Below are 26,530 nucleotides of genomic sequence, written 5' to 3' on the forward strand. Positions count from 1 at the left end.
TGCCATTTTTCTAGGAACCTGAACTCGTGTCAGTAAAAGCCTTTTTTACAAAATGGCCTTAATATCCAATATGGTTGCACTTTGGCCAGGCCAGCCTTCTCAAGACCAAGTGAATCATTAAAGGGCAATGTATGAATTCTAGTTTTAACTTTTTCTGCATTACAATAGTTTGTTTTTTACTTTAAAAAACATAAAATAGGGGGCTGGGAAGGTGGCTCAGTGGTAGAGCACTTGCCTTGCATGCCTGAGGCCCTGGGTTCGATTCCTCAGCACCACATAAGCAAAGTGAAAAAAGCCAGAAGTGGTGCTGTGGCTCAAGTGGTAGAGCGCTAGCCTTGAGCTGAAGAGCTGAGGGACAGCGCCCAGGCCGAGTTCAGGCCCCACAACCGGACCCCCCCCCCCCCAAAAAAAAATAAAAAAATAAAATAAAATAAATTTGTTATAGGCTGAATATCTCAATTTATGGGAATGAAATTTTCATATATTTCATGAGAACTTTTTCTTTTTGTTTTCCTTTTGGACATCCCTAGAGCAAAAAAAAAAAAATCATATTATGGAATTTCTGCCTACAAATGTTATCTCCAATTAACCACCAGAAAAGTGGAGGTGGTGCTGTGGCTCAAGTGGTAGAGCACTTGCCTTGAGTTCAGGAACTTAGGAACAGTGCCCAGGCCAAGTTCAAGCCTCACCACTGGCAAAAGACAAAAAGAAAAAAAAACAAGAGGGAGGGAATCAGGGTTAGGACAAAAGTATATGCAGTCCACTCTATTTTAAGTAATGTAAAATAAGTTCATTATTGTACTGAAGAATATGTAATATTTCAAGAACATATTAAAAGTGCAATATATCCATATTAGTAATATTTTTCAGTCACAAAAGCCACAGGAAATGCTGAGGATATGAAAAGGAGCAGAATCTTTCAAGTGAAATATTTTCAAGCAATGTTTGTGTGACATTGACTTCATTCACTTCCCTCACCCCTGTCCCCACAAAAATTTCCAAAGTGAAACAATACTACTTTTGGTAGATTGTAACATAATGGCCAACACTAGCTAAACCTTTAGGATAATTAACCTACAAACCATACAACCTTGAGCAAGGTACATCACTTAAGTTGTGTTTTGTCATGTTTGTTTTAAAGCATAAGGTGCCTAGCACACATTTCCTGAATTGCCAGAAAAAGCATCAGGTAAAAGAAAGAACTAGTACCACTAGATGCCGCATTTAATAATAGGATAAGTTTGAGAGACAGACAGTGAGGTTAGACTGAGTGAAAGAGAAGGGGATTAGCTTTCTTGTAGAGGCAGATCTTCCAGGTGTGAGAACATATCTCTGTACTATAAACCACAGCTCCTAACCCTCTGATAATTCAGCTCTGGTTCATTCCTCAGTCTAGCTCACTTCTCTCAACATTGGAGAGTGCTTGGAAGCTTTGGAGAAAGTTGTACCAGGTGAATCTTGTGCTCTGGAAAGTCGAATCAATCATTGCTAGGGAAAGGGACGCTAACCAGATCTTCCCGTTCTAGTGCTTCTCTGCCTCTGCTCTTTAGGGCTAGTGACAGTTCACAAGGACAGTGTTCTTTCAGGATGCACACTCCTGTTCAGAATCTGCCCTCCTTCGAATCTGCCACGCTTACTTAATTCCAAGGAATACAGGTCCATCAGCCAGTCGTGTACAAACATGTGTGAACTGGAGCCAGGAGTGCTAAGAGGCTACAGCGCCCAGAAGGGGACTAGAAATGTCCCCACAAGAAACAACACAGAACCCCACCAACACAACTGCCATAGCACATGACTCGGCCAGCACACCCTTCACAACCTCACTAGAATTGTGACTCGTCCATCGTTCAGCTGGACAAATGATGTCATCACACTAGCTCACAGCAGAATCAGGCGTGGAACAGAAGCGCAGGCCTCCCCAGCTCTCCTAGTCTGGACAACCTTCTAGCCTGCCCGCGAGCCTTCCCGAGCCAGCTAGGTTCCGGCACCTGGAAGGACACTGACTCTGGCAGAACCGATTCTGACAAAGCAATCACGACCCCAGGCACAGTCACCCAGACCGGAGGGACCCGGCAGTGCGTGGAGCCTCCAGGCTACCCGCCCCGCTCCAGCTGCCGCCTGCAGCCCGTTTTCCTGCCTGCCTGCCATCCACTCACATTTCAGGTCCCCAGGTTCGCCAGGCACCGCAGGGCCTCTTGTCACCCCGGCTCCGGCACTCAGAACACTGAACTTCACTCCAGAAACTTCCCAGGAGCTTGGCTCAGCGCCAGAAACCGGAATTCCTGAGCAGAAAACGCCGTGAGTGGGCGGGGAGACGCATGCATGGGAGGAGCCTGAAAGAGCCCTGCCAATGGGTCTGCGCCTGGGGAAGACTACATTTCCCACTATGCTTTGCGCTACACTAGTGGAAGCAGACGTTTAGAGTTGTTACCCAGAGTTAGATTTAATGTCTTAGCTTTCTGTGGGCTGGCTGAGGACCTAACTCTACCAGCTGAGCCAGGTGAGAGGAAGTACTTTCTGGAAATCCTGGTTTTCCCCTGCGATGTTGTGAGACCAAATACAAATTCAAATGTGGGCACAGCACAAAATAATCTTAAATAATAATAATTTTAAATAATAATATTCAATCTTAAATAATAATTTATTATTTAAGATTTAATTTATTTAAGTATCTAGTTGTATTAAGGTAATGGAGGCAATATTTCCATATCTTCTTTTTCCTAACAGTATGTGTTAGCAAAATTAAGATTAATAGACTTTGCCAGAGAACCACACAGATATCCACGTACAGAGAACAAAGAAAGGTTTATTGCCAAGGCTTATTGCCAGGAGAGGGAAGCCAGCAAGACTCATTTTCATGAGGGAGGAATAAGTGAAAGACCCCCAGACCGGGTGGGGTGCCTTTCAATCTAGAGAGACCCTTTCCCAAGGAACGACGAGACCACTTGAGCGGATGCAAACAGCAAGCGGTTTATTCGGGCATGCCTAGGCTCCCCAGTGCACACGACCTCGAGATCCACAAGGTTCGGGTCAGTGGCTGGGGGCCTGTTTGGATACACGGGTACCCGGGGCGACAAAGTCTATGGGGAGACTTGCGCGCGGGGCACATGAGAGCACCCTCTTTTATGGGCAGCTGGAAGCAGGGTTACAGAAGCGAGATGCATGGTTACAGGGTGTTGATTGGCTAATTTTGAGTCATGTTTAGGGTGGGGATTGGTAGGGTTGAGTCAGGCGAACGGGTTAGGCAAGGTCCACTTAGGGGTTAGCGGTGGGGCTTTCCACAGGCAGTTGAGTTAGCGTGTCTGTATTCGCCCTTTAATTGTTAACTCAGAGACTTTTTGTTCCCTATTCCCGGTTTAATGGTTTAACCACAACATCCTGCCTCGCCCTCTTTGGTGGAGGCTTAGTTTTGCGGAAGGGGGGGTTGGTCAGCAAGTTCTCTGGGGGACCTAGTGGCAGAACATATACTAGGGTCTTTCATAAGAAACACAGGCTATTGTCTGGGATGACCTATATAACCTAGGAGGTTTAGGAAGGGCTACAAACGGCTAGCAGGCCAAGGCTCTGGTGTGGGCCAGGGGCTTCATTCATCATGTCGGACTAGGATTTATGGCTGCCATCCAAGTGGTAGATAAGGGTCCTGCAACTGCCAAGATCTGAAGGTCACTCTAAGGGGCTCTTGTTGCCTTATATGGTGGTAGCTGCCCCAGAGAAGTGCCATGCCAAGGTAAAGGGGGTTGGAAGATGATTATTTACTGCCTTTACTACATGGGCCTGGTGTTGCCTAGGAAGGGAGCATGCTAAGCTGTGGAGAAGGGAAGGAGTGGACTAAGCTATGGGAAGGGACCCATTTCACTAACAGTATGTTCTGAAGTGTGACAGTTGTGTCTCCGTTTGCCTTAAATTTTCTAATGGTAACTGTTACCGGGTCTGGGGGAGGGGATTCCACATACCACCAGAGTCCACTATGCAGAGACAGTCTCATGCAAAAAGATGAATTTATTGGGGAAGTGGATAGCTGACTGGCCAGGGACGCAGCACAGACTAAACTTGGGTTTTTAAGGGCCAAAAACCACGTGGTCAAGCCTGGCCACATGCAGAAAGATTGCATAGTGGCCAGTGGAGTTACAGTCTGCCTCATAGTAACTGTTTGAACTAACCTATCATGTGGTTTAAATTGGTGTGTGAATTTGCCAGTCCCCACACAAAGCAGGCAGATATTCTTACTTGTGGGGGCAGGGATAAGGCTGCTTCTTCCTGGAAGGGCAAAGGTAGTGGCTGGGCTGTTTTCCTGTAGTTAACCTCCCACATTTCCCAAGGCAGGTGGTCAAGCAGATTACACAATCTTATCACAATAAGCAGAGGGCCTTTCCAAACAGTTTTCCCAGCGTCTCATATTTCCCAGAGTCTCAACAGACACAGCATCTTTCCTGATCCTGAGGTGCTTGTGAGAAACCAGTTTTTTTTTTTTGGGGGGGGGGGGGTCCGGTCATGGGGCCTGAACTCTGGGCCTGGGCCCTGTCCCTCAGCTCTTCATGAAGTTCAAGGCTAGCGCTCTACCACTGAAAGACCCCAGACTCACTGGGATACTTTTGTCTACGGGAGGGCGCCCCAAAAAACAAGATTCCAAACCAGTAGATGCAACAAGCAAGAGGAGTTTATTCAGCGTTTGTGCAAACAGACTCTCTACCCCGGTTCAGGAGAGAGCCCTGAGCAGCGGTTACAGGTATTTTTAAAGACAAAAACCACAGGATTATCTCTGCTCTTTTCTAGCTCTCTCTGCTCTCTCTCTGCTCTTTTCTAGCTCTCTCTGCGCTCTCTCTGTTCTTTTCTAGCTCTTCTCTCTCTTTCCCAGCTCTCTCTTTCCCAGCTCTCCCAGCTCTCTTTCCCAGGCCTTTCCCCACCGCGTGGAGGACCAAGATGGCCTGGTGCCAGCCACAACAATGAATAAACCAACCCCTTACCTGAATACCAACGCAACTTCAAAAGATAGTCCATGATATTAAGAACAACGAAGGTGGCATCATGGACAAAATCAAAAAGCTAAAAGTCAAAGCTCCTCCTAGTGTTCCTCGAAGGGACTATGCCTTAGGAAGTCTCCAAGGACCTGTGCATGGAGATCGGAGCTGTGTATGGAAACTTGAGCCTTCTGGGAACCTTTGGCCAGATTACTGCTCTCCAGTAACTGCAAAGACTTGGGCCATCCATGCCATGTAAGACATCACTACTTGTTCCCCCAAACAATGGAGCCATGTCCTCTTTCCTGTCCTGTGGGCAAGCCTTCTAAGCCAGGAGTGAGTGAGTGATGTTGGTGACATGGACCTTCTCATGGCAGAGGATGGACAGGACTAGCACCCTCTAGAGGCTGACAGAAGAATCACATAGTCCCTCTTCTGGCTTAACTCAGGACAAAGACTGGGACACACAAATAATGGTGTCCTGGCCCTTCAGGATAAAGATCCATCCAGTGAGAGGCTTGTGGCATTCAGCAGGGATCCACCAGCCCTGCCTTCATCTTTGAGTTGGCGACATTGTCACAGGCTTTTCATGGTCCACTGAGCAGAGGCAGCTGGTGCAGGGGAGGGAAAGGAAGAGAGCCAAGACCTGTGGGTATTCACTGTGTTCTGGATGTTTTGCTACATTCTTTGCCAATATAATCCATTCAATCTTAAAAAAAAAAAAAAACCCACAGGATTAGCATATGACACCAGGTGCCCCGGGATTGGTCCATCTACAAGTCACTGTGTACTCCAGCAATCATTTTGCTACGCAGGAAACTTTGTAACACTCTTCGTAAAATGGTTGGCTCAGGGCAAATCTTAGGGGGAGCGGTCACCCTGGAGGGGAGTTCACATAGTTACAGGCTTGTGATTGGTTGACGTTTGACCTAGTTTGCTGGACTCGCCAGATGGTCCTTATCTTGGGTCCCATTTGGGGAATTTTCAAACAAGAACTTAGAAAAACATATTCTTTTGTTCTTTATCTTTAACCACAGACCTTGTCCTGGGCCGGCATCTGGACTCTGAAACTTTTTACTTATTTTTAGGGAGGGGAAGGGTCAGTGCTAGCATAAGCCAGTTTACAGAAGCAAAATCAGCAGTTAGCAATTATAAAATGTAACTCTAATTTTTACTCTTTCACCACTTGAGCCACAAGTGCCACTTCCGGCTTTTTTCTTATGTGATGCTGAGGAATCAAACCCAGGGCCTTCAGGCATTTAAGGCAAGCACTCTACCACTGGGCCACCTACCCAGCCCCTTGAAACCATTATTTTAATTCTCAGCTCTTAGTGCCTTAAAGATGGAGTCAGTTTTTGCTCTCCTTAAAAACAACCCATTTCACTTAAAACAATTGTTCTCAACCACTAAACTGATTAATGGATTGTAAGGTTTTAGGCAAGGAAAGAACATGCATGAGGAGGTAAGGGTGAAGAAAGATAAGTGTTAGGGTTTTATTGAAAGACCCCAGACTCACTGGGATGCTTCCTTCAACGGGAGGGCACCCCAAGAACCAAGACTTCAAGCCAGCAGCTGCAATAAGCAAGAGGAGTTTATTTGACGTTTGCGCAAACGGGCTCTCTGTCCAGGGCAGACAGGAAGCCCCAAGCAGTTACAGGCACTTTTAAAAACAAAAACCACAGGATTAGCATAAGACCCCAGGCTCCCCAGGATTGGCTCAGCTTAAAAATTATCATATACTCCAGCCTGCACGGGAAGTTTATAACACTCTTTGTAAAACAGTTGGCTCAGGGCAAGTCTAGGGGGAGTGGTCACCCTGGAGGGGAGTTTACATAGTTACAGGCTTGTGATTGATTAACATTTGGCCTAGTTTGCTGGGCTCACCGGATGGTCCTTATCTTGAGCCCCCTAAACCGAGAATTTTTACACGGGAATGCAGAGGAACATACTCTTTGTTCCTTGGGTCCCATTTGGCCACTTGGGGAATTTACTTGTTAGTTCTTTATTTACGACTACAGAGCTTGTCCCAGGGCAGACATCTAGACTCCGAAACTTTTTATTTCCAGGGAGGGGAAGGGTCAGTGCTAGCACAACCAAGTTTACAGAAGCAAAACCAGCAGTTAGCCATTGTAAAATGTAACTCTAATTTTTAATCTTTCATTATTATTATTATTATTGTGAAAATACTGTATAGAGGAGTTACAATTACATGGGCAAGATAATGAGTACAAATTTTATTGAAAGACCCCCGTCGGTGGGGTGTCCTTCAATCTGAAGAGACCCTTCCCCAAGGAACAACGAGACCACTTGTGCGGATGCAAACAGCAAGAGGTTTATTCGGGCATGCCTAGGCTCCCAGGTGCACTCGTCCTCGAGGTTCGGGTCGGGTGTCTGGGAACCGGTTACACGGGTACCCGGGGCGACAAAGTCTATCGGGAGACTTGCGCGCCTTGATGCATGAAAGCATCCTCTTTTATGGGCAGCAGAAGCAAGGTTACAGAAGCGAGATGCATGGTTACAGGGTATTGGTTGGTTATTTTTGAATTACGCTTAAGGTGGGGATTGGTCAGGATGGGGTAGGCGAGGCCGGGGGGGGGGGGGGGGGGGGAGGGGGGGGTGGAAGGCTGACGTGTCAGTACTTGCCCTGACATGTCTGTGCTGGTCGTTATGCACCGAAACTGTTTGTTCCCTAGTTTTGACAAGTGATTTATCACATCCTGCCTCACCCTAGTATTAGGGCTAAGTTTCACAGGAAGGAATGTGCTGGTCGGCTATTTTACCGGAATGCCTGGTTTTAAGGCATGTACTAGGGTCATGCTAGGGTCTGCAGGCGGTGACTCAGAGGCCCGAGGTTTTGTTTCCTGGTTAGCGGCCTGCACGTATCCTGCCCCACTCTCTTAGATATGTAGGGTGAGGGGCAGCAGCTTTTCTTGGGGTACCTAATAGGTAAGCACGGGCTGGGGTCTTTCATTATCAAGCATTGTTTCCTCCTCCATTGTTTCCCCTTCCCGTCCCTACCCATCTCCCCCTCCTCCCCCCCCAGTGTTAGTTGTTTTTTTTTGGGGGGGGGGTCAGGTCGTGGGGCCTGAACTCTAGGCCTGGGCACTGTCCCTCAGCTCCTCAGCTCAAGGCTAGCGATCTACCACTTGCACCATACCACTTGCACCACAGCACCACTTCCGGCTCATGTGGTGCTGAGGAATCGAACCAAGGGCCTCATGCATGCAAGTCAAGTGTTCTACCACTGAGCCACCTTCCCAGCCCCACAGTGTTAGGTTTTTAAAGAGGAGTTTGATTAAGAAGTACACCACAGGGGCTGGGAAGGTGGCTCAGCTGAAGTCCATAGACACATCCTCAAAGGATACGAACCCCTGAAACAGCACATTTCAAAAAGTCATTAACCCTGAGTCATGAGAAAACCAACTCTGAGGATTTCATTCCTTTACATGTATGTTTCTGTCGTGCATAAAATGGTTCAAGCTTGCTCTGTTACCTATGCAGTATGGAAAAGTAAAGTTCAAGTAGAAATATCTACCTCTATACTAACTTATGAATTACTAAAGCAAAGTTTCCCTTATCAATCAGGAAATGTTTTTTGTTGCTAGCAAGAGAAGATAAGGTAAAAATTATCTTCCAGGACCCAATGATCTGCACTAAAGACATCAACTACAAATAGATGCCTAGAATCTAAACTATACAGAGCTCCATCAGGCAATCACAAGAGTTGCATACCACATTAGCATATCAAAAAAACACAGTGTCCAGGTAAATGTTAAAGAAAGCATTAGCATATCAAAAAAACAGTGTCCAGGTAAATGTTAAAGAAAGTAACAGCAATCAAGAAATTGATTACTAATGATTTAGGACATAGAAAATTTTACTTAAGTTTTATGTGCTCATTGTTGTTAGTATATCCCTAAAGATGTTTTGAGGCCTCCCTTATATGTCATTGCTAAATACTAAATAACTGGTTGCATTACCCACCATCTATAATACAGAACATAAATGAGAGGGAATAAAATGTGCCTTGACCATATATGCATTACTAGTTCCTCTTGGAAGGATGGAAGAGATATGGAAAGAAATAAAAAGCAGAATATAAGAAAGCAGTGTGAGACATGACTACCCACAGCAGAGAAAAAAAAAAAAAAAAGTAAAATTGGGGAATTGATCAAAAAATTTTGGAAGAAAATAAAGGAGGATGCAACAGAATTTGGTACTAATATGTTGTGCACAGGGCACAAGGAGAGTTTTATTCCCATGCTGAGTCTCACTACAAAGAAAGAATGTCCAACCCTCTTTCTACTTTTGCTATGTTTAGCAACATTAGAAATAAATGCTGACCCAAAACACACAGAAAGGAAATATATCTGTAAAGGGTTCACAGAACACAACCTTCAATTCACAATCTTCTGCCCAGAGGAGCTATTCTAATAATGTAGGTTGAACATATTTTCAGATAAAGATCAGCAGTATACTTGCACTCCCAGAGTGCTACACGAAATTGTCCTGCTTAGAAAATGACAAAAGGTGCAAACTTAGACATACTGATGGGACCAGGACCAGATCTGTCAGTAAGTATAAAAGAACATCTACACACATACACACACATCCAAACATACACATACACAGGTACATATATATTTGTTTTATGTAATTTTTTAAATGATGGCTTCAAGTAAAAATGACAATAGAGCCAGGTGCTGGTGGCTCATGCCTGTAATCCTAGCTACTCAGAAGGCTGAAATCTGAGGATCATGGTTCAAAGTCAGCCCCGGCAAGAAAGTCCACGAAACTTTTTTTTTTTTTGGGTTCGGTTGTGGGTCCTGAACTCTGGGCCTGGGAGCTGTCCCTCAGCTCTTCAGCTCAAGGCTAGTGCTCTACCACTTGAGCCACAGTGCCACTTCCGGCTCTTTTCATTTTGCTTATGTGGTGCTGAGGAATGGAACCCAGGGCCTCATGCATGCGAAGCAAGTGCTCTACCACTGAGCCACCTTCCCAGCCCTCCAGGAAACTCTTATCTCCAATTAAACACCAGAAAACTGGAAGTGGTGCTGTGGCTCAAGTGGTAGAATGCTAGCCTTGAGCTGAAAAATGCAGGGACAGCACCCAAGCCCAGCATTTAAGCCCCATGACTAACAACAACAACAACAAAGACAATAGACTATAGGTAACTCACATAAATGAAGATTCAATATTTACATACATGCATGTATTAAAAACAAAAGTACAAGAACTGGGGCTACAGATCAAATATGTAATTGCTATAGTACTTGCCTTGTATGTATCATGCTCTAAGTTCAAATCTATAATATCACCAATATCTTTAAATGTATAAAAGATCAAGCTTATATATGGAACTATTCCCTTAAAAAGTACCTATACACTATGATGCAGTACGACAGTGCTCTTAAGTATATTTACTTTCCTATGGCTGTCATACCAAAACAGACGGTGAGAAAAATACATTTTCTTGAAGTTATAGAAATGAGACCTCAAGAACAAGCTGCCTGCAGTTTTTGCTTCTTCTTCTTCGTTTTTTTTTTGGGGGGGGAGGTGTCTGGTCATGGGGCCTGAACTCTGGGCCTGAGCGCTGTCCCTCAGCTCTTCAGCTCAAGGCCAGTGCTCTACCAATTGAGCCACAACGCCACTTCCGGCTTTTTTATTTTTGCTTATGTGGTGCTGAGGAATTGAACCCAGGGCCTCATGCATGCAAGGCAAGTGCTCTACCACTGAGCTACCTTCCCAGCCCCCAATCTTAAAATTTTAAAATATATAGCTTCTTACTGAACATGTACAGACTTAAAAAAATTGTGATAATATCCTGAAAAATGCCAAATAGCAACTACTTGCATTGCATTTAATTTGTACTAAGTAACAGGGGTAGTTCAGAGGTGATTTGAAGTATACAGATGTATGTGTGCTGGTTGTATAAAATCACAATACAGTTTTATATAAGGAACTTGAGCATCTATTTTGGTATGTGTAAGGATTTCTTTTTAATTTTTTTTGGGTCCCGTCGTGGGGCCTGAACTCTGAGCCTCGGTGCTATCCCTCAGCTCTTCAGCTCAAGGCTAGCGCTCTACCACTTGAGCCACAGTGCCACTTCCAGCTTTTTTCTTTTTGCTTATGTGGTGCTGAGGAATTGAACCCAGGGCCTCAGGCATGCAAGGCAAGCGCTCTACCACTAAGCCACCTTCCCAGCCTCTGTGTAAGGGTTTTTGGAACCATTCCTGTGGATACGCAGAGAGGACTATGCTAGAAATATTCAGTTAACACTCTCTAAAAAAATAAGAAGTAAGGAAAAAATACCAGATTGAGACGGAGAAAATAAGTAGCAAAATGGTAGATATAAATGTAATTGTATTAGTATTTTAATGTAAGTGGAGTAAAGACAGAGGCATTGTCTGGCATGACCAAAAAAAAAAATCTAAAAAAAAAAAAATCAAAGACTCAATAATATATTACTCACAAAGGCATAACCTAAAGGATATGAAAATAAATAAACAAACACAAAGATGACATAAGCAAAAATCAATAGTGAGAAGCTCAAATAAAGATAGTAGGAAAGGAAACAAATGTCCACACAAACTGTATGACCACAGATAGAGACATAATAATAACATACAAATCATACATCAGAATAATACAAGTTATATGCTTAAAAACAAACTCTCCCAAAACATGCAACAAAGCCATGGAATTAAAAAGGGATTGTTAGCTGGGTGCCGGTGGCTCACGCCTGTAATCCTAGCTACTCAGGAGGCTGATATCTGAGGATCACGGTTCGAAGCCAGCCCTGGCAGGAAAGACCATGAGACTCCTATCTCCAATAAACCACTAGAAAACCAGAAGTGGCGCTGTAGCTCAAGTGGTAGAGCGCTAGCCTTGAGCTGAAGAGCTGCGGGACAGCGCCCAGGCCCAGAGTTCAAGCTCCATGACTGACAAAAAAATAAAATAAAATAAAATAAAAAGGGATTGTTTTAACATTGAATACAATTGGATAATTAATATTTCTCAATTACCAATAGAACAACTAAACAAAAAACAACAGCAGGAACACACACATAGATAACATTGTTTTGATGTCACTGTTGTTCATCAAGCATTGTGTGTTACATTTACTAAGACACACTGAAAGTGAAAATAAATCCCTAGGCAAAATGTAGTGAGTATATTCCCTGAGAAGTACAAATCAACAAGGAGAACCATAACTTGCAAATACATCATAATTACATACATATTCCTAATAATCTATGATTCAAAAACCTTGCAGAGAAATTAGGATGGGTCCAGAGCACAATGAATTGTAATAATGGCATTTATTTTTCATTCATGGTGGCAACAAACTCAATTTTTCCACCTTTGAGGTGAAAATAAATTCCTCCTTGGAGATGGACTAGACTTGCCAATTTACTTACTAAAGAAAACCTATCAGAAGAAAACAGTTAAAATTATTAGAGATGAAAGATAGCAGTTTCTTTGAAACATGGACTATTGTAGGTTAGGTTGGATATAAATTTCTACATAAACCACTAACAATAATCCTGTTTTATTGTAGTATTAAATTAATGATGAACTGGCTGGGACGTGGTAGGGTGCTTGCTTCGCATGCATGAGGTCCTGGGTTTGATTCCTCAGCACCACATAAGCAGAAAAAAGTCAGAAGTGGCGCTGTGGCTCAAGTGGTAGCCTTGAGCTGAAGAGCTGAGGGACAGTGCCCAGGCCTAGAGTTCAGCCCCTAAGATCAACAAAAAAAACAAAAAACAAAAAAACAGTATGAAGAAGAAAGAGTTTCATTAAATTTGACAATTATTTCTTGGATATAACACCAAAAGTGCATGGTACAAAAACCAGACAAGGGGGCTGGGAAGGTGGCTCAGTAGTAGAGCACTTGCCTTGCATGCATGAGGCCCTGGGTTCGATTCCTCAGAAACCACATAAGCAAAAAGAAAAAAAAAAACAGACAAGGTCAAATATATACAATTAAAACATGGTACATGAAAGGCCCAATGACAAATGCATTTATGAAATTTGAAAAAATATTTGCTTATATCTCTTAATAGATTAATAAACAGAATTCATTTAAAAGATTATAAAATAAAATTCTGTAACTCAAAAACAAATAAAGGGGAAGTGGCGCTGTGGCTCAAGTGGTAGAGCGCTCGCCTTGAGCTGAAGAGCTGAGGGACAGCACCCAGGCCCAGAGTTCAAGCCCCACGACCGACAAAAAAAAAAAAAAAAACAAATAAAGGGCTGGGAATGTGGCTTAATGGTGAACCCTGGGTTCAATTCCTCAGTACCACATAAACAGAAAAGAAGTGGTGCTGTGTTTCAGGTGGTAGAATGCTAGGCTTGAGCAAAAGAAAGCTCAGATATAGTGCTCACGCCCTGAATTCAAGCCCCAGGACTGGTGGGGAGTAAAAAAAAAAAAAAAAAGAAAATGGATTTTAATATGGGGAAGAGACCTTCCCAAAGTAATATAGATAAATGGTTAATTAAAAGGTGTTCAATATTAGTAGTAACAAAAGAAACTTTCAAATAAAAAATCACAATGAAATGCCTAGTTTACGTCAGTACTATGCATACATTAAAAATAAAAACTCCAAAACTATGACAGAGATGTGGAAAAGTATGAAATTTGGTGGATTTCTGGCAGGAGTGAAAAATGGTCAAAGACGCTAACAAGAACTAAATATAGAAGTACACAGAAATATGGTTTAGCAGTTCTAGCTTTGTATCCAACCAAAGAGAAAGCAGGGGTTTGAACAGGTATTGGGAGAATAATTTCATAGCAATTACAATAACCAAAGACAGAAACAAACCACTCATCCACCAATAGATAGATTTTTAAAAAGAAATGAAATTCTAATACATGCTATAGCATTGATGAATCATGAACACAATTAGCTAAAAAAAACACACAAGTCACAAAAGGACAGCCATGTTAAGTTGCGTGCCAGTGCTTCAAACCTGTATTCCTGGCTGAGATTTGAGGATTGTGATTTGGAGGCGGTCTGGGTAGCAGAGTCTCTGAGACTCTTACCTCCAATTAACTACTAAAAAAGATATATGTAGAGTTGTTGTTGAAGTGGTAGCATGCTAGCCTTGAGGAAAGTTCAAGGAAAGTCCCTAAGATCAAATGCCAAGACTGGCACACATGACCCCTCACTCTTCTCCCCTATCCCCACTTTCCCTCTCTCACTCACCCCTGCCCTCCCACCCTCTCTCACACACACAAAGAACAGCCATGGTAGAATTTCCTGTACTGAGGTTCCCAGGGTCAACAAATGCATAGAGACAAAAAAGTAGAATGATGATCGCAAGAGACTGGGGTAGAATGGGAACTGCATATTTCATGAATATATACAGCTTCATACAAGGAAGAAGAAAAATATTATAGAAAAACATTATGGAAAAGCAGGTTGCACAACAATATAATATATGCAATATCAATAAACTGTACATTTAAGAATAGTGGGATTGGAGGCATGGCTCACATGGTAAAATCCAGCCAAAAATCAGTGTCAGATCCTGAGCTCAAGATAATAATGATGATGATGATGATGATGATGATGATGATGATGATGTTGCCAGGCATGGAAATAAATACCTAAAATCCATGATTATGGGAGTTTGAAGCAAGATTACAAGATAGCCTATGCTATATATCAAGTTAAGAAAAGCTTTGCCAGGAGCTGGTGGCTCATGCTTGTAATCCTAGCTACTCAGGAGGCTAAGATCTGAGGATCATGGTTCAAAGCTAGCCTGGGCAAGAAAGTCCGTGAGACTCTTATCTGCAATAAACCACCAGAAAACCGGAAGTGGCACTGTGGCTCAAGTGGTAGAGCACTTGCCTTGAGCTGAAGAGCCCAGATCCAGAGTTCAAGCCCCACGACCGACAAAAAAAAAAAAAAAGAAGAAAGAAAACAAAACAAAACAAAACAACTTGTACTACACAGCAAACCTGTCTTCAAATTAACATAAGCCGGGCACCAGTGGCTCTTGCCTGTAATCCTAGCTACTAAGGGGGCTGAGATCCGAGGATCACAGTTCAAAGTCAGCCCAGGCAGGAAAGTCCATGAGACTCTTATCTCCCAACAAACCACCAGAAAACCAGACGTGGTGCTATGGCTCAAGTGGCAGAGTGTTAGCCTTGAGCTGAAGAGTTGAGGGACAGTGCTTAGGCCTAGAGTTCAAGACCCATGACTGATTAAAAACAAAAAAACAACACTGAAAGAGTAATGTGACAAATATTAGGTTATAGGAATTATATCAGAAATATATGTGATGTATGTATCTATTTTCCTTATTGACTTTAAGTAATTAATGGAAATTACAAAGGAAAAAGAAAAAAAGAAATTTAGAAGAGTTTGAAAGAAGGGCATCAGTGGCTCACATCTGCAATGATGGCAAGTCAGGAGGCTGAGAGCTGAGAGCGGCAGTTTGAATTCAGCCCAGACAGAAACGTCCATGAGACTCTTATCTCCAATTAAACAGCGGAAAGCTGAAAGTGGAGCCAAGGCTCAAGTGGGAGAGTATTAAGGGCAGTGTCCAGCTGTGAGCTTAAGCCCCAGGACTGGCAGCAAAAAAGAGAGAGAAGGGCTGGGAAGGTGGCTCAGTGCTCAGTGGTAGAGCGCTTGCCTTGCATGCCTGAGGCCCTGGGCTCGATTCCTCAGCACTATTTTAAGCAAAAAGAAAAAAGCCGGAAGTGGCGCTGTGGCTCAAGTAGTAGAGTGCTAGCCTTGAGCTGAAGAGCTGAGGAACAGCGCCTAGGCCCAGAGTTCAGGCTCCACAACCGGACCCCCCCCCAAAAAAAAAGAGCGAGAGAAATAGAATTTGAAAAACATGTTGTCAAAGTTAGTGGAAATGCAATGACATAATACAAACTTTGAACAGTTATGAACAAATACACAGGATAGAGATAAAAGTTGTTAAGACTCTATGCATTTTGATTTTATCCTTGTATAACTTTTCATTGACTGCATTACAAATGTGTTCCACTAACTCCTAAATGCTTTCACCCAGCAGAGTTCTAAGGAGATGTTGCCATAAATATTGGCTCAAAGCAGAGTTCCTGAGAGCCCAAACCTTATTACTGAGTAAATGTCCTCCAGATTTGTGAACAGTGACACCTCTAATGTAATAAACCAAGTCAATAGTTTACCAGAACTATCAACTTCTGTTCTTTTTTTTTTTTTGTCGGTCGTGGGGCTTGAACGCTAAGCCTGGGCGCTGTCGCTCAGCTCTTCAGCTCAAGGCTAGCGCTCTACCACTTGAGCTACAGCGCCACTTCCGGTTTTCTGGTGGTTTATTGGAGATAGGAGTCTCACGGTCTTTCCTGCCCGGGCTGGCTTTGAACCGCGATCCTCAGATCTCAGCCTCCTGAGTAGCTAGTATTACAGGCGTGAGCCACCAGCGCCTGGCTTCAGCTTCTGTTCTTATACATCCAATGGATGAAAATATTCAATAATGTGAGAAGAGCAAGCAAAAAAAAAACAGCATCACATTAAATGAGGTTAGACCTAATAGAATGAAATTAGGAAAAATCTATTTGATTGCAGATGGTAACTTTAGTGATTTTCTTATATAAGATATAAGAGAAAGTCAGTTCAGAAAGTGTCCTAAGAGAAGGAAAACTGGAGTGAGAAGAAGTCGGCCCATGATAGAGCATATGGAGAGGAAAGAAGGAAAGAAAGAAAGGGGATGGATGCAGTGAGGAAGGCAGGGAAGTATGGAACAGAGATAAGAAGGAAGGAAGGTATTTTGAGAAAAAGTGATCTTTTTGATCCAAGTGGGTTGCTTAAAAGTTCTTGACTTGTGCCGGGCACCAGTGGCTCACGCCTGTAAGCCTAGCTACTAAGGAGGCTGAGATATGAGGATCACAGTTCAAAGCCAGCCCAGGCAGGAAAGTCCATGAGGCTCTTATCTCCAATAAACCAACAGAAAACCAGAAGTAGTGCTATGGCTCAAGTGGTACAGTGCTAGCCTTGAGCTGAAAAGCTGAGGGGCAGAGCCTAGGCCCAGAGTTCAGGCCCCATGACCTGCAACACACACACACACACACACACACACACAGAAAGGCCATGGACAACATCATCAAATATAGCATAAGTTCAAGTTAAAAAAACAACACTAAAAAGACTGTAATTTTAGTCACTAATGAGCTTTTGGAAAAACATGCAACTCTATGCAGTCTATTGCATTCCTTACAGAAAATACACACCAACCAAGGGTTATGTGTGGACAGTCATTTGAGTATATAGCTTACTCAGGACTCTAACATTCAGAGATGTTTGGGATCACATTAATTCAGTAATTCCAGAAAAATGTCACTAACACAGTTTAACATCATTAAGATAGTTTATTGTATAATGAATGAGGATGATTTTTCAGACCAATGGCCAACAAATATTTGCATTCCATAAGATGTTAGCATGCTGAGTTCCTAGGTGTCACTGGATTATGTATAACTACTCTTTCTCACATCAGAAACATGGAAAACAAATTTGAGATAAATTTGCACTCAACTTAAACTGACTCAAGATTTCATAATCTGTTAAATCTACAAGCCATCTTTATTTTATTTATGAACATTTTTCCTGAGACTAAATCTTTTCTATTTTTCCATTTTAATTCTTGGACCCCACTAAGTTTACTAAAAGTTCCTAAAAAGCAAAGAAATAAATGAAAGCAACTCACCAGAGATCCATTCATTTTTCTGTTGCTGTTGACAATGTAGAGAAGATTTTGAGAGTATAGCTGGGAGAGAAGGCAAATAAAATGGAGTCAGGAAAGAGCCAATGTGGCTTTGTCCCAGATTCTTGCTCAAGACACTACACACGGGAAGGGGAAAAAAAAAAAAAAGACCTTCCTGTGGGAGAAGACCCTTTCATGGCTGAAGTAGACACAATATATTCTCTATTAAAGATGTATCCACAGAACATTAATTGGTAGATATCATAAATGTAATTTATTTCTAGATGAGGGAACAATTAATGTTCCCTCAAAAATAAATAATATAAATCAAAGAAAGATACAATATCTTTATTGATATTAATAATTACAGAAATGCACTTAGGAAAGTATGAGTTATTTTCCTGTTAATGTAAGGATATCACATAAGACTCTATTGAATATTTCACTCTGTTTTGGAATAGGGAAAGCATGTTTGTTACAACTTAAGATTTTTCACTCAGAATTTAGGGAAAAAATATATAGAATATATATTTCTTGTGGCTTCCTCTTCCAATAATGGCTCCCAGATAGCATATCTTTCTCTACCCAAAGTAGCCTGAAGCATTTGGTCTGGATTTGCCATTTAACTTGCTTTAGGCAAACGTATATCAATGAATATGGGAACAAAAGTTTGAAAAATTCCTTACTGCCTGCCTCCCTGAACACAATTATACTGTGAAGAACCTTGCTATTCTGCTGGATATACAGGAGCCAGCACACACAGCGAAACATCCCGCCATTTCACTTGTTTAAAGTTTTGTGGAGCTATATTTTTGGCTGGACTCATTATTCCATTTCTGTTAGGATTGTTTCTTTAGAAGATTAGGCCTTAATCATCTGGTTTCCTTACTCAGGATGGTTGGTTTTGGATGCTATCACTAGTAATTTCTGCTGGCTCTTGGACTTTCCTGCCTGGGCTGGCTTTGAACTGTGATCCTCATATCTCAGCCTCCTTAGTAGCTAGGCTTACAGGCGTGAGCCACCGGTGCCCGGCACAAGTCAAGAACTTTTAAGCAACCCACTTGGATCAAAAAGATCACTTTTTCTCAAAATACCTTCCTTCCTTCTTATCTCTGTTCCATACTTCCCTGCCTTCCTCACTGCATCCATTCCCTTTCTTTCTTTCCTTCTTTCTTCTCCATATGCTCTATCATGGGCCGTATGTGCTGGGTGGTTTACTACATAGGAAATGCTGATATCATCCACATCTCTGTGTTTTTTAAACAAAATCATGTAGGAGACAAAGTTTTGGGATAATATGAAGTGAACTTTCCAGCCACAAGGAGGAAAAATCCAAATCATCATGAAAGTCTATTATGGGGAATTCACTGAGGTTGCTGCTAGTAGTAAACACTAAGTGAATCATTAAAAAGGAACATGTGGGAAGTGGTGCTGTGGCTCAAGCGGTAGAGCGCTTGCCTTGAGCTGAAGAGCACAAGGACAGCGCCCAAGCCCAGAGTTCAAGCCCCACAACCGATAAAAAACGAAACAAAATAAAAAGCAACATATGCATTTTAGTCTTAACATTTTCTCCATCACAATAAAGATTTTTTTTAACTTCACAAAACATAAAATAGATGGGCACTGTTGGCTCACACCTGTAATCCTAACTACTCAGGAAGCTGAGATCTGAGGATCGCAGTTAGAAGTCAACCTGGGCAAAAAGTCCCCGTGAGACTCTTATCTCTAATTAACCACTCAAAAGCTGGAAGTGGTACTGTGGTAGAGGGCTAGCCTTGAACACAAAGAGGCTCAGAGACAGCACTCAGGCCGTGAGTTCAAGCTCCACAACCAACAAAAATAAGTAGAATAAAATAAATTTGTTATAGGCTAAATATCTCAATTAGAGGACTGGAATTTTCATAGATTTCATAGGGGAGTATGTTTTTATTTTGTTTTCAATTCTGGACAGCCATACAGCAAAAACTTTAGTTTCATGTTACAGAATTCCCATTTAAAAATGTAATCGTTAGCCAGGCGCTGGGCTCATGCCTGTAATCCTAGCTACTCAGGAGGCTGAGATTTGAGGATTGAGGTTCAAAGCCAGCCCAGGCAGGAAAGACCATGAGACTCTTATCTCCAATGAACCACAAGAAAACCGGAAGTGGCACTGGCTCAAGTGGTAGAGTACTAGCCTAAAGCTGAAGAGCTCAGGGACAGCGCCGAGGCCCAGAGTTCAAGCCCCATGAATGACAAAAAAAAAAAAGACAAGAAAAGAAAAAAAGAAAGGAAATAAAATCAACATATTTCAAGTAAAGTATTTTGAAGCAATGTTTGTGATACATTGACTTCAATCACCTCCCTCTCTTCAAAAAAAATCCCTAGGGGCTGGGAAGGTGGCTCAGTGGTAGAGTGCTTGTCTTGCATGCCTGAGGCCCTGGGTTTGATTCCTCAGCACCACATAAGCAAAAAGAAAAAAGCTGTGGAGAAAAAGAAAGCGCTGTGGCTCAAGTGGTAGAGCGCTAGCCTTGAGCTGAAGAGCTGAGGGACAGCGCCCAGGCCCAGAGTTCAGGCCCCATGACTGACCCCCCCCCTAAAAAAAATCCCTAAACTGAAAAAATACTACTTTTGAGAGATTTTAACAAAATGGGTAACACTAGCTAAATCTTCGGGTTACTTAACATCTACAAACCATACAATCTTGAGCTAGCTATATCAACTTAAGTTTTATTTTATCATTTTTGTTATAAAGCATGAAGGTCCCTAGCAAGCATTTCCTGAATTGTCAGACAAATCATCAGGTAAAACCAAATACCAGTACATCTCTAAAAGGCATATTTAATAACAAGATACGTTTGAGAGAGCTTGCATTCTAGAAATGATACTGGAGTTGACTGAATCAATGAGACTGGAATTAGGGTACTTGTAGAGACAGATTCTTTCAGGTGTGACAAGGTGTCTCTCCACTACAAACCACAAACCACTGCCTCCTACCCCTCTGAGAATTCAGCTCTGGCTCATCCTCAGTCTAGCTCACTTCTCCTCTCGCCAAGTTGGAGAGTTGAGAGCTTTGCAGAAGAGTCCCACGTGAATCTTGTGCTATGGAAAGCAGCGGCAATAATTACTAAGTTAATGAGATTCTTCCTTCTTGTGCTTCTCTGCCTCTGCCCTTTAGGATAGCAAGTGTTCGTTCTTTCAGGATGCACACTCCTATTCAGAATCTGCCCTCCTTCAAATTTACCATGCTTACTTAATTCCAAAGAATACAAGTCCATCAGCCAGTTCTCCAATATCCTATAAACAACTTTCTCTAGAAACTAGGTCGTGTACAAACATGTGTAAACTGGAGCCAGGAGTGCTAAGCGGGTTACGTGGTGTAGGAGGGAATTAGAAACGTTCCTAGAAGAAACAACACAGAACCACGGTAATTCCACAGCCATATCACATGACTCGTCCAACACACATTTCACAACTGCACTACAGTTGTGACTGCGTCCATCTTTCAGCAGGGCAAGAGCAATGAGGATGTCACCTCGGTTCACAGCAGAATCAGGCGTGGAACAGAAGCGCAGGCCTCCCCAGCTCTCCTAGTCTGGACAACCTTCTAGCCTGCCCGCGAGCCTTCCCGAGCCAGCTAGGTTCCGGCACCTGGAAGGACACTGATTCTGGCAGAACCGACTCTGACAAAGCAATCACGACCCCAGGCACAGTCACCCAGACCGGAGGGACCCAGCAGTGCGTGGAGCCTCCAGGCTACCCGCCCGGCTCCAGCTGCCGCCTGCAGCCCGTTTTCCTGCCTGCCTGCCATCCACTCACATTTCAGGTCCCCAGGTTCGCCAGGCACGGCGGGGCCTCTTGCCACCCGGGCTCCGGCACTCACAACACTGAACTTTACTTCGGAAACTTCCCAGGAGGGCGGCACAACGCCAGGAACCGGAATTTCTGAGCGGAAGATGCCCTAAATGGGCGCGGAAGCGCAAGCACGGGAGGAGCCTGAAAGAGCCCCGCCCAATGGTTCTGTGCCCGAGAGGAGACTACATTTCCCACTATGCATTGCGTCATACGGGAGGAAGTGGACATGTAGGTTTCTTACTCAACCTGTGACTGGAGGTCCGTGGCCTGCCGCAGGTGTGTGGGGACCTAACTATCCCACCTGGGCCAGGTGAGTGGAAGTACTTCCTGGAAATCCTGGTTTTCCTCTGAGACCAACTACAAAATTCAGCACTAAATAAGCTTGCATATAAATTTCTAGTTTTCATACGGTGATCATGGCAATCATCCGCACATTTTTTTTTTTTTTTTTTTGGGTCCGGTCGTGGGGCCTGAACTCTGGGCCTGGGCGCTGTCCCTCAGCTCTTCAGCTCAAGGCTAGCGCTCTACCACTTGAGCCACAACGCCACTTCCGGCTTTTTTCTTTTTGCTTATGTGGTGCTGAGGAATCGAACCCAGGGCCTCGAGCGTGCAAGGCAATCGCTCTACCACTGAGCCACCTTCCCAGCCCCCGCACATTTCTTTTTCTAACTATACCTTTTGATGCACCTTATAGTGTGTATACATGTATATACATGTATCTATATATTATAGATATAGACATATATATATATATACTATCTATACTATCTATATGTATAGTATATATATCTCTATATATACTATATAATATGGATATAGATACTAGCATCGTAATATATATATATGCTAGTACCATATACTAGCACAATGTGTATGTATATGCATATATATACACTTATATACATATGTATATATACACTATATATATACTATAGTATATATATATACTATGTGTTTCTATATCCTATACATAGTACATGTATGCATATATACATATGTATGTTGTGTACTATGTATAGACTTGTAGATATATCCAATACATATACAATACATATACTATACTATGTATAGATATGTAGATACATGTATAGATAGATATATATCTATAGCTATATCTATACATATATAGAATACATAGATATATAAAATACATATACACATAGAATACATATACATATAGTATATACATATGTATACCATAAGCTCATGTGCTTCTGTCTCATGCACTCACCCATGGGAGAGATCTGGAGCCCAGGCATTCTTAGGAACTGAAGAGTAGAAAGGAAATAAATTAGTGCCTTTACCCACAAGGACTAGGAGCACATGTTTTCTGTCATATGAACATCTTGGGCAACAACTAACACTTCCCATGTAAACACACATGGGGGCATGTGCACATATACTTGACCAAGTTTACTAAAGCATAATATACCAAAAGTAAAACCATTTCCACAAAGAATTCAACTAAATAAATACAAATGCTGAAATGTTTGAATGTGGAATTAGTGGGATGGGGGAAGATGAATGGAAAAGCAAAGGTAGGCAAATGTAGTTCTTATTCCCAAGTACATATGTTAAAACAAAAGTGGGAAGCTTCTCATGGCTGTTGGGGAAGGAGAATGAAGAAAGGGGTGACAGATCAAGATGCCCTATACACATAGTTATAAGTTGTAACAGACTTGGACAAGCACTTGAAGATAAAAAATTAAATTTAAAATGACAAAATAGTTGCAACAATGAGAAGTACAAAATGTCATGTCAAAACCAGCTTTACAATGTCGGAGTGTGGGGGGGGGGGGTTTGATTGGGTCGGGGGGAGGGGGGAGGGTGGGAAGGGAGGTGAAGGGTAAACAAAGGAGGAGGCTGCAATGCTTGGTAAGAAATGTATGCATTATCCTGCCCATGTAATTGTAACCCCTCTGTACAGTATGTTCTCAAATAAAATAAAATTAAATTAAAAAAAAATTAAAAAAAAAATGACAAAATAATGGCATTTGCAGGGAAATGGATGGAGCTAGAAGGAATCATGTTGAGCGAGGTAAGCCAAGAGCAAAGAGACAAAGGGTACATGGTCTCCCTGATAAGTGGATGCTAAATCCAAAATGTTAGGTGATACGACAAAACTAATAGGACTTAAGAAACAAAGAACTCCCACTCATCTGGTTGAACCACTACTAAATATCCCCATGCTGCTGATCAATGTATGGTGTATATGTGTACACCGTTATATGTTATAGACTGTGATAGACAATTTGCTCCAGGAAAGTTAGAATGAACTTGTGACTCTAAATGAGCATCATTATTCCACAATACTGTGAAATTCCGGAAATTATGTAATCACTTAATCACAATTAAAAAAAAAAACCTTGGGGAAGGTAGGGATTTAAGGGAAGGTAGGCGGAAAACAATGGAGGGGGGTAACAATGCTCAATAGGAAGTGTACTCATTACCTTGCTCATGTAACTATAATCCTCTGTATAGTATCTTTACAATAAAAAATTAAAAAAATTAAATTTAAAAGTTGAAATTGAAAAAAAAAAGACAAGAGGGCTGGGAAGGTGGCTCAGTGGTAGAGCGCTTGCCTTGCATGCCTGAGGCCCTGGGTTCGATTCCTCAGCACCACATAAGCAAAAAGAAAAAAGCCGGAAGTGGTGCTGTGGCTTCAAAGACCCCAGACTCACTGCGATGCTTTCTTCAACGGGAGGACACCCCAAGAACCAAGACTCCAAACCAGCAGATGCAACAAGCAAGAGGAATTTATTAGGCGTTTGCGCAAATGGGCTCCCTGTCCAAGGCAAACTGGAAGCCCCAGCAGCAGTTACAGGCACTTTTAAAGACAAAAACCACAGGATTAGCATAAGACCCCAGGCTCCCCAGGATTGGCTCAGCTTAAAAATTATCATATACTCCAGCCTGCTTGGGAAGTTTTGTAACACTTCTTGAAAACTAGTTGGTTCTCTAAGGGGGGAGGCTTCTCTGGAGGGGAGTCCACATGATTGACATTTGACCTAGTTTGCTGGGCTCACCAGATGGTCCTTGTCTTGAGCCCCCTGCCCTGAGTTTTTACACGGGAATTCAGGAGAACATACTCTTTTGTTCTTTATCTATGTTTGCAGACCTTGTCCCTGGGCCAGCCTGCATCTGGACTTTGTAACTTTTTAACTTATTTCTGGGAGGGGAAGAGTCAGTGTTAGTGCAAGCAGGTTTACAGAAGCAGAATTAGCAGTTAGCATATTGTAAAATGGACATAGCCCATATTGTAAAATGGACGTAGCCCCAATTTCAATCTTTCAGGCTCAAGTAGTAGAGTGCTAGCCTTGAGCTGAAGAGCTGAGGGACAGTGCCCAGGCCCAGAGTTCAGGCCCCACGACTGAACACCCCCCCCCCCCAAAAAAAAAGAAAAAAAAGACAAGAAATTAGTACATATAAGAAGAAATTGAGGGCTGGGAAGGTGGCTCAGTGGTAGAGCGCTTGCCTTGCATGCCTGAGGCCCTGGGTTCAATTCCTCAGCACCACATAAGCAAAAAGAAAAAAGCCAGAAGTGGTGCTGTGGCTCAAGTGGTAAAGCGCTAGCTTTGAGCTGAAGAGCTGAGGGACAGCACCCAAGCCCAGAGTCAGGCCCCACGACCAGACCCAAAAAAAAAAAAGAAGAAATTGAGAACTTTGTGCCAGTGTCTCTTGTCTGTAATCCTAGCTAGTCAGAAAGCAGGAACCTGGCTCAAAGCCAATCAACCAACAGAGAAAAGTCTCTGGGCTACCAGTTACAAGAAAGGACTGCTATGCACTAGAGCAAAATAAAGTTGTCTTCAGGATATCTCTGAAATTGGCTAAATTCTAGCCATCTGCAAATGAAAATACCTTAAGGCAGGGCTTTTCCTCCCTTTTAGAATGGAAATATCTAATCACATTTTTTTTAATTTTTTTAATTTAATTTTATTTGTGAACATACTGTACAGAGGAGTTACAGTTACATGGGCAGGATAATGCGTACATTTCTTACCAAGCATTGCAGCCTCCTCCTTTGCTTAACCTTCACATCCCTTCCCAGCCTCCCCCCTCCCCCCCTAATCCCAATCCTTCTCCTTCCCCCCCTTCCCCCCCCTCCCCGCACCAACGTTGTAAAGCTCGTTTTGGACATGACAACTTGTACATCTCATTGTTGCAACAGGTCCACCTGTATCCTTAAACAACTGGTTTTTCCCCATCTCCTCTACAAGTTATACTGACATCAATCTAATCACATTTTTATCTCATGGGGGGGGTGTAACCTGTGTTTGACTTTACAGGAACTCACAAGAGCTTTCCTCCAGTGTATGAAGAAATTTTGAGCTGCTGTGGGGAACTAGAGAAGATGGACAAAAGTCCAAAGGGCAAAGAGTGGAATCATATAGTTATGAAGAATTTGGGGTTCCAAGTTAACAAAACTTGTGATGGATGTATTGAATATCAATAGGATTGGATTGAGAAGCAGCTAGGAGATTAGGAAAGCACTCCTGTTAAGTTAGTAAGGGTTGTTCCAAGAAGAATTAACAGAGTTTGAGAAGATAGGCACTAAATGAGAACACTACCATCAGATTTTGGGATCCTGATAGAAAGAAACAGGCAAAAAGCAGAATGCCAGGAATGTAGATTTGTTCTCATTCTCATTCCCTCCCTCTACCTCTACTTCTAAGGCATCATTAAGTGAGAAGCTTCGCTTTGCTAAAAACCTCCCCAAATATGAGCAAACTAAATCTTTCCTAAGTTGTTTATATCAGACCTGTCCTCAGACATCGAACCCTGGCAAACCAGATGGTGGGTAGCTTGGTCTTCAGAACAGACCAACCATGGCATTTGCAATTCCGTGAATGGCCTCTCTAATCTCTAGGCTTTTCAGCACTGGGCAGAGAGCCCCCTCCACCTACAAGGCACCAGGATGACTGTGAGAAGTTACTAAGACTCAGCCTCCTCACAACAAAACATTCCTTGTAGCCTAGAATCTAGAGAGTGTGACGGGCACTAAGTAATGTAAGGCCATAGGAATCAGTAGGGTCATATAGAAC

The 26,530-nt window shown here is 42.7% G+C and overlaps 1 long non-coding RNA gene across 1 annotated transcript; it reads right to left on the reverse strand.

Annotated features, from left to right (window-relative positions):
* Nucleotides 1-4,898: 4,898 nt before the first annotated feature.
* LOC122112096 lies at nucleotides 4,899-21,549 on the reverse strand. Its single transcript, XR_006148105.1, has 3 exons — nucleotides 21,453-21,549; nucleotides 17,661-17,720; nucleotides 4,899-5,667 (listed from the first exon to the last, which is right to left on the reverse strand). It is a non-coding gene; the product is annotated as an uncharacterized LOC122112096 (long non-coding RNA).
* Between the last annotated feature and the right edge of the window lie 4,981 nt (nucleotides 21,550-26,530).

Source organism: Dipodomys spectabilis, unplaced genomic scaffold (assembly GCF_019054845.1).
Source record: "Dipodomys spectabilis isolate Male_0828 unplaced genomic scaffold, ASM1905484v1 ptg000092l, whole genome shotgun sequence".
Taxonomy (NCBI): Eukaryota; Metazoa; Chordata; class Mammalia; order Rodentia; family Heteromyidae; genus Dipodomys; species Dipodomys spectabilis.